The sequence below is a fragment of the Sinohyriopsis cumingii genome, chromosome 16 (genome assembly GCF_028554795.1).
Source record: "Sinohyriopsis cumingii isolate HCF-2022 chromosome 16, ASM2855479v2, whole genome shotgun sequence".
NCBI lineage: Eukaryota > Metazoa > Mollusca > Bivalvia > Unionida > Unionidae > Sinohyriopsis > Sinohyriopsis cumingii.
Genome location: NC_142976.1, coordinates 39745373 through 39754992, shown reverse-complemented (window position 1 = coordinate 39754992; position 9620 = coordinate 39745373). Strand labels below are relative to the sequence as shown.

General features: G+C 37.8%; 1 protein-coding gene across 2 annotated transcripts in view; it reads left to right on the top strand.

Moving 5' to 3' along the window:
- The first annotated feature begins 7747 nt into the window (after positions 1-7747).
- Positions 7748-9620, top strand: part of LOC149780261 (anaphase-promoting complex subunit 5-like) — a 66955-nt gene continuing 65082 nt past the window's right edge. The window contains exon 1 of one of the 2 annotated variants that reach the window (XM_089937068.1): positions 7748-7937. The gene's annotated coding sequence lies outside the window, so the exon portion shown is untranslated. Of the gene's footprint in view, positions 7938-8046; positions 8410-9620 lie in introns of those variants that run through there. The other variant, XM_089937070.1, reaches the window with a different exon arrangement.

Here is a 9620-nt window from a genome sequence, read left to right as displayed (position 1 = left end):
TTAGACGGGTGGTCGGGATGGACCCGCTTCCGACAAATCGGCTGGTCACGCCGAGCCCTAGGAAGTCTTTATTTACTCTCTTACCTCCTTTATCTTTCTCCTTGTATCTCTCTTGATACCACCGTTGCCCCTGTATTCTAGTCCTTTATCTTTCCCTTTTCCAAGTCTTAGAAGACTTTCTAGAAGGCGGTGGCTTAACGGGTCAATCGGGGGATAATTTTACCGACCTTAGAAATTGGCGACTTCAACGTCAATCAAAGGTAATTTTATCAACTGACTATGGCATCTGTGTATCCCTGGCACTTAAAAAGTGTCCCCTTGTTGGGCTCCTTGGTGGGTGGGGAGCACGGGTGCTGAATTTTTAATCTAGCCAAAATGGATATTTCCAAAAAAAATCAAAATAAACGTACCAAAACTTTATCTGATTCGGACGACGAACCATGTAGTGTGGACTCATTTCCACGCTTCATGGTAATACAATCTAAAGATGCCGCAAAATCCCTTGCTTCACTCTCTCCGTTTGTGATCGAGAAAACAATTACAGGTTTGATTGGTACGCCAAAGAGTGTCAAAAAAATGAAATCGGGTTGCCTTCTCGTGGAATGTGAGCGACGAGGTCAGACAGACAATATCAAGAAAATAAAAACTTTCTTCGATATTCCAGTGACCTCATTCGCTCACACCACACTCAATACGTCCAAAGGCGTGATTCGCTGTCGTGACTTGGCTGGAGTCACCGACGCAGATATCATTGAAGGAATGAAAAGTGAAGGTGTCACTGCAGTCCGTCGAATACGTATCAAACATAATAATAACCTGCAGGACACCAACACCATTGTACTCACCTTCAACAAGCCAACTGTACCCAAAGTGGTCAAAGTTGGCTTCTTGCAAGTGAAGGTTGACATCTACATTCCAAACCCCCTTCGATGTTATAAGTGTCAAAAATACGGCCATCACGAAGACCGCTGCTCTAAAACCCAAATATGTGGCCGATGCGGAGAAAATTCTCATCAGGAAGCTGATTGTAGAGCAACTCCGCATTGTGTCAACTGTGGAAAAGAGCACCATGCAAATTCCAAGGATTGCGATACCTGGAAACAGGAGAAGGAAATTCAAAGGGTAAAATACACAAATAATATTCCCTATCCAGAAGCCAGAAAACTTGTACAGGCGAAAACAGCCCATCCTGGCCCATCCTTCTCCACTGTAGTCAAGAGCAATCCTAAAACAACGAAGGACGCTCAAACACAAACAGAAGCACCCGATTCAACACCAAGCTCAAACACCCCTCATTACCAATCACAGAGAAACACGGCATCTACACAAACTACATTCAGCAATACCCAACAACCTAAATCACCAAAATACAAAAATAAATCTCATGGAAACAAGCAACAAAAGGGGTCAGATGACCCCATCAAACTTTATAACAGGTTTGGAGACATCGAGAGCATGGATGCAGAAGAATCTGCTCCATGCGCCCAAGGGAACCCCAGACCTACAAACAAAAAATTCACCCCCGTACTTCCTCCAGAGAAATAACCAAACAAATTCCCTCTGCGAAAGGTCTAACCTAGCTCCACAATCTCTAATTTAAATTTACAATGAAAAACACTATCATACAATGGAATTGTCGAGGACTTAAAGCAAATTACAATGATCTCCTCCTGCTTTTAAACGAACATGATCCTGCGGTACTATGCCTTCAAGAAACATTCTTGAAAGATATGGACAACATCACCTTTAAAAACTACTCCCTGTTTAACACCTGCTCTCCAAATGTTGATAGGGCATCAGGAGGAGTTTCTGTTATTGTGAACAACAGAGCTCCTCATAACTTCATTCATTTAAACACCAATTTGCAAGCCATTGCTGTAAGCGTCACTCTACATCGAGTGATTACATTTTGCTCTATGTATTTACCACCAAACACTAACCTAGTACCAAACGAACTCGATAATCTTGTTCAACAGCTTCCCGCACCCTTTGTTTTACTCGGGGATTTTAATGCCCATAACATTTTATGGGGATCAAATCATGTAAATGACAGAGGTCACAATGTTGAAGACTTTATTTCTAGACACGATCTGTGTCTATATAATACCAAAACACCTACATATTTACACCCAGGCACGGGTACGTACACATGCATCGATTTGACAATTTGTTCTCCTTCGCTGCTTTTGGACTATCAATGGAAGGTCGTTGATGACCTTCACAGCAGCGATCACTTCCCAATCTCCCTTGTAAATCATAACTCTACAATTGAGGAAGTAATTCCACAATGGAATTTAAAGAAGGCCGACTGGGCCAAGTTCGAAACACTCTGTAAAACTAGGCTGAATGAGGATACAGTTTTCAATGTTAACGATCCCATTCAGCATTTTACATCTATTTTAACCGACATTGCAGAAGAATCTATCCCCAAGTCATCAACAAACTGGAAAAGAACCCTAAAACCTTGGCTCACTAAGGAATGTAAGGAAGCCATACGTCAACGCCGAGAAGCATCAAAAAAATTCAATAATCACCCGACGCCCGAAAACTTAAATATATATCGCATTGTCCGGGCCAAAGCTCGCCGCACAATCAAAGAAAGTAAAAGATCATCATGGAAGAAATATGTTTCTTCTTTAAACTCTCGTTCCTCTGTTAAGAAAGTCTGGGACACTATACGCAAAATAAACGGAAAGAGAAAACAAAACCCTCTCCGACATCTGTCACTGAACAATAACAACTTTAGTTCAAAACGTGACATTGCAAATATTCTTGCTGACAGTTTCTCGAAAAATTCCTCATCATCTAATTATTCAGAAGCCTTCCGAAAACTTAAAACTCAAAAAGAAAAGTCACGTTTAAAATTCACATCCAACAACTCGGAAAGTTATAATCAATTGTTCTCACTATCGGAGCTTAGGGAGGCTTTAGATAAGGCCCATGATACTTCCGCTGGGCCTGACGAAATACATTACCAGTTTTTGAAACACCTTCCAGAATCATCTTTAACATCTCTTTTGAAACTCTTCAATGATTTATGGATTACTGGTAACCTACCTAAATTATGGAAAGAAGCAACAGTAATACCAGTTCCCAAACCCGGTAAAGATAGCGAAGATCCTACCAACTATCGACCTATTGCACTCACAAGCTGTGTGTGCAAAACAATGGAACGAATGATCAATTCTCGGCTTGTATGGTACCTGGAAACTAACAATTTAATATCTCCTTTCCAAAGTGGCTTTCGTTATGGACGCAGCACCAACGATCATCTGGTTAGACTAGAAACATTCATTCGCGATGCATTTATTAAGAAAGATTGATTGATTGATTGTTTGTTTTTTAACGGCGCATCAGCACTTTTAGGCTATTTAGCGCCAAACAAAGTGTTACTTGTATAATCTTTTAAAACTTATAAAAGGTTCTATATCGACCAGCGATATAAAAGAACAAATGGTTGAAATTAAAAACGGTAAGATGGTAACGGTGCAAAATAAAGCTTCCCGATCAACGGGAGATGTAAAAAAGATGAATAGGTATTAAAATGGGACGGTACATATATTGCATAAAACTGCGCAAGGTGATAGCATAAAAGTCAGAGTTTAGAGTAAATATTTACGGCTTTCAAGAACTCGATAATACGAGTGATGTTTATATTATCAAAAAGTTCTTTCATGTCATGCACAATGTAATAACGATCGCGTGTAGGTTGTAGGTCAAAGCACTCTATCATAAAGTGCTTGACAGTGAATGGTTCATTGCAAGAAACGCACTCTGGAGGGTCTTCACCTTTTAGTATGTGGGTGTGGGTGATATAAGTATGACCAATTCGGATTCTTGCAATGACTACCTCCTCCCTACGAATGGTTCTGTAGGAAGGAGTCCATTCTCCTAGAGTTGGTTTGATTGCATGAAGTTTGTTATTTACAGCATCATTCCATGATGCCTGCCACTTCTGACGTAAGAACTTTCTGATACAAGGTTTAAAATCAGTATATGGTATTTTAAAATCAGATGGTTCTTGAGAAAGGGCCATTTTAGCAGCGCGATTTGCTTTTTCGTTACCTTTAATACCAATGTGGCTAGGTAACCAACAGTATATTATATTGTGGGAGACACTCAGATCGGTATTTTTGACGAGTATGTTTTTCAATAATGGGTTCTCCAGTTTTCTATTGTGTAGTGACTGGAGTTCTGATAGCGAGTCGGAGAAGATGATACTGTTTAAAATACGGTTCTTTTCTATATGTTGCAGAGCAAGGTCTATTGCTCTGATTTCGGCTGTAAAAATTGATGCTCCATTTGGTAAGCGAACTTGCGTTGTGTGATTTCCACAAACAAAGGCTGCAGCAATTAAGAAAGAACATTTAGTAGCGGTTTTCTTTGATTTAGAAAAGGCCTATGACACGACATGGAAGTACGGGATACTAAATGACCTGAACGATCTAGGTCTAAAAGGCCGTCTGCCCTCTTTCATATCCAACTTCCTCTCCGACAGAGAATTCAAAGTATGAGTGGGCTCTACCCTCTCAGATCTGCACGAGCAAGAGATGGGTGTGCCCCAGGGCAGTATTTTATCTGTGACGCTCTTTAATATCAAAATTAATAGCATCACCAAGTGTTTGACTCCTGGTGTGGATTGCTCGTTATACGTTGATGATTTTCTAATATGTTATCGGTCAAAGCACATGCATACAATTGAAAGACAACTGCAGCAAAATATAAACAAAATTCAAAATTGGGCCAGTGCAAACGGTTTCAAATTCTCGAAATCAAAAACGGTATGCATGCATTTCTGTCAACTACGAAAACATCACGAAGAACCGAACCTCACGCTGGATGGAACACCTATTCCAGTTGTTGAGGAAACAAAATTTTTAGGTATAATCTTTGACAGAAAACTGACCTTTATTCCACACCTAAAGAACTTAAAAGCTAAATGCTTAAAAGCACTTAACCTCCTTAAAGTAGTAGCGCACACTGACTGGGGTGCTGATAGAAAAGTCATCCTAAATTTATACAGAACGTTTATTCGCTCCAAACTGGACTATGGTTGCGTTGTGTATGGTTCAGCCAGAAAACCGTATCTTAAAATGCTTGATCCAATTCATCATCAGGGAATAAGACTGGCTCTGGGAGCATTTAAAACATCCCCGTGTGAAAGCCTTCAAGCTGAGGCGAATGAACCACCGTTATCGCATCGTAGAGAAATGCTTTTCCGCACAGTATGCTCTCAAATTAAAATCAAACCCTCTGAATCCTGCTTTTTCGGCTGTTTTTCAACCCAAATACAAAACTTTATACGAAAACAAACCAAACGCCATACCTTCCTTTAGCATTAGAATATCATCCAGCCTTGACACTACAAATATAGATCTTTCTAAAATTCAGAAAACATCCATCTCCGAAACACCACCCTGGCTAATTAAACAACCAAAAGTACGTTTTACGCTACACGATGGGAAAAAATCCGAAACAAACCCTTCTGTCTTCCTTAACTCTTACCATGAACTCCTCACCGAATTTAAAAACTACACCAGAATTTACACTGATGGATCAAAGGATGAGAAAAAGGCTGCTGCAGCCTTTGTTTGTGGAAATCACACAACGCAAGTTCGCTTACCAAATGGAGCATCAATTTTTACAGCCGAAATCAGAGCAATAGACCTTGCTCTGCAACATATAGAAAAGAACCGTATTTTAAACTGTATCATCTTCTCCGACTCGCTATCAGTACTCCAGTCACTACACAATACAAAACTGGAGAACCCATTATTGAAAAACATACTCGTAAAAAATACCGAGCTGAGTGTCTCCCACAATATAATATACTGTTGGTTACCTAGCCACATTGGTATTAAAGGTAACGAAAAAGCAGATCGCACTGCTAAAATGGCCCTTTCTCAAAAACCATCTGATTTTAAAATACCATATACTGATTTTAAACCTGTATCAGAAAGTTCTTACGTCAGAAGTGGCAGGCATCATGGAATGATGCTGTAAATAACAAACTTCACGCAATCAAACCAACACTAGGAGAATGGACTCCTTCCTACAGAACCATTCGTAGGGAGGAGGTAGTCATTGCAAGAATCCGAATTGGTCATACTTATATCACCCACACCCACATACTAAAAGGTGAAGACCCACCAGAGTGCGTTTCTTGCAATGAACCATTCACTGTCAAGCACTTTATGATAGAGTGCTTTGACTTACAACCTACGCGCGATCGTTATTACATTGTGCATGACATGAAAGAACTTTTTGATAATATAAACATCACTCGTATTATAGAGTTCTTGAAAGCTGTAAATATTTACTCTAAACTCTGACTTTTATGCTATCACCTTGTGCAGTTTTATGCAATATATATATATATACCGTCCCATTTTAATACCTATTCATCTTTTTTACATCTCCCGTTGATCGGGAAGCTTTATTTTGCACTGTTACCATCTTACAGTTTTTAATTTCAACCATTTGTTCTTTTATATCGCTGGTCGATATAGGACCTTTTATAAGTTTTAAAAGATTATACAAATAACACTTTGTTTGGCGCTAAATAGCCTAAAAGTGCTGATGTGCCGTTAAAAACAAACAATCAATCAATCAATCAATGCTGAGTCTTAATCAGATATTCATGTATGGATTACGAACGGATTACTCAATTTAAACCTTTAACTTGTGACGGGTCATATGGCCAAAGTTTGGGCCTGATGATCAGACATCCTTCTTAGTTACTCTGAGAAGGTTTCCCACTTTTGAAACTATGTACGTTCGTTTTCATTCATGATAAATTCAAACGTAAATATTGCTTTCGAATTCACAAAAACATAAGTTTCATACCCCTCTCCCCTCCAAAAAAGAAAACAACAAGCAAATCATTAAGATATACCACTCATCGTTACTAAATATTAGCAGTAAAAGTCGCTAATTTCATAGCCCAATAGCTGGTCGATGTGAGACTTTTTATAATTTTTAAAAGATTATACATATAACATTTTGTTTGGCGCTAAATAGCCTAACAGCGCTGGTGCGCCGTTAAAATACAATCAAGCATAGCCCAATAACAGCATTTATTTATTTATTTATTTATTTATTTCAGCAATCCGCTTAGACATAAACATGAGCAGGCTAGGCATATCTTTTTATCTAATTTCGTGTGTCTGTTAAAAAGGACAGATGTAAGAATGATCACAGGGAAAGGTCATGAACGCAAAATTGTAAATACAATTTTTGTTTGTTTTTATTTTTAAAAAAGACTCATAAATAAGCATTTACAAAGGCAACAAACACTCACAGGTGCTCGACGCGAGCTTGATGTTAAGAAAAAAAAAACAATCATCTAAAGGAAAAAATCATACAGAGTGACAAAAATACCTTAGATTACCCCGATAATCCGTTCTGATATAGGTCCCCCTCTATCATAATATATTATGATAGAGAGGGTCCTATGTCAGAACGGGGTTTTTCCTTTAGATGATTGTTTTTTTTCTTAACATCAAGCTCGCGTCGAGCACCTGTGCAAATACTAACGTCAATACGAGTCGTTTTAATCCCGGAATACCATATGACAATTATGTTTTCTTCCAATATCCAACAGACATATTTTCAATAAATGTCCAGTATAAAAAGTGGTATTAATTTGAGGAATGTATAAATAAATAAATGTAATTGATTGTTTAATTTTTGTGTATTGTAGGTGATCTGTGGCCAGAAATAGTTTGGACAAACCGGAAGTTAAGGAAATAACATGGCGGTAAAATTGAAGGTTTCGGTTAAGTTGTTATAAATTGTGAAGTATTTAATCAATGAAGTATGATACAGTTTGTAAATTTTTCCCTACATATTAAAAACCAATAATTAACAGAGGAATAGCATTGGTTCACTGATAAACTTTGAAAATAAATGCTGTGTAAAAAGAGGAGCTGAATCAGGCAAGTAGCCATGATCACAACAGTTGCTAAATTTCGAGGTAGCCCATGATATCGCGGGTCTTAAAATAAGGGATTGGCCAATTAAGCAAATAAAGAAACTTACCTTCAGTGTATTGTATATGCCTATTTTGTTATTTGTTCTTTAATAAAATGCATTTAATTCTAGTTTAAATCAGATTATTGCGGCAAGCTATCGATAAACAGACTCCATTTATGTTGTAGTTTCCAGGATTTTTTTGCAAGGGGAGTTACTCTGATCTCGCGGTAATACCGTACAAAGTATCTGTACCATGGCATATACATGTCCTAATGTATATGATGCACAATATGTAAATCAACTTGAAAAACGGATGCTACTTCGATAGCCCTAATTCTGCCATTTAATGATCTGTGCCCTCCAACAACAGAACCTTTTTTAAACCAATGAATCTATAACCATCTGTGACGGGAGGTGGGGCCGGGATTGTCTCTGGTAATGTGCGTGAAAGTATATGTCTACAAGAGACTGTTTAAACAACTCCAGATGTTCCAACATTTTCCCAAAATCAAATGGTGATGCAGAATTAGTAATTTTTGGTTATCCATTGTATATAAGCTAAGCACATGGTAGATGATGTTATGAAGAAAATACTGAAAACTTTGAATACCGTGATACCATAGCACCTGCAACATCATAGAAAGCAAGGATACAGTTCTTACTAAGCCAACCATGGCAGAAGTTTGATAAAAACCCATCACTTTAGAACCCTATGAATGTCCATTGATACATACTTATAAATGCTTTATTGATCTAAATGCTATTTGTTTTTCTTTTCCATTTCATCCTTTGCTACAAGTTTGATATTATATATAAAAAAACTCGCAAGCATTGCAAATCTGAAATAGTGTTAACATAAAACTGAGTATATTATATAATAAATAGCGACTATCAATGAAAGTGAAGAGTGTAAGTAATCATACCTCACTGCAGTTTGGATTCATTTTCTTCATACAAGAATGAAGAATGAAAATTCATCAGCACTGATGAATATATATACATTTTCAACTGACCTGCAAAGAGTTCTGTGACATCATGACATAAGTGTAATTGCAAACTAACAACTGGAATTTCTTTCTGTGGTACCCTCTATTAATAAACCATAGATCTGATGGCAACAGTATTGCACTTGAGGTACTCCTGAGATAGCAGATTACTGTTGCCCTCCTGCTTATTGAAAGTACATAATCTTCATACCTTTTTTCCCATGATGTACCTTGCCAATGTGAAGCTATCAGGTGTGAATGGTGACACTGTTGTGTGAATAGTGATGCTGTCGTGTGAATGGTGATGCTGTTGTGTGAATGGTGTTTCTGACTAACCAATTGATAGATGCAGATTTTACATGTTATTGGTTATGCTATTGGTTTCCCATTTTTGGCCTGGTGAAATCTAGAGATTGCTGCTGTAGAAAATGTTCATCACATGCTCACCCTACAGTAATAAAATGTAAGTGGAATAAAAGCAATTAAAAAAGAACCAGAGAGATATAAATGTTAGTGTAATATATCAGCTAATGTCTGACTTTGATGCAGAATTATTACAATTGATTATGATCATACTTTGAATGTTTTGACTGTGCTGGCAAAGTAAGTTATCCAGTAAATTTAAAGAGAAGACACTGTTTTACTCGGTGATTGGCTGAA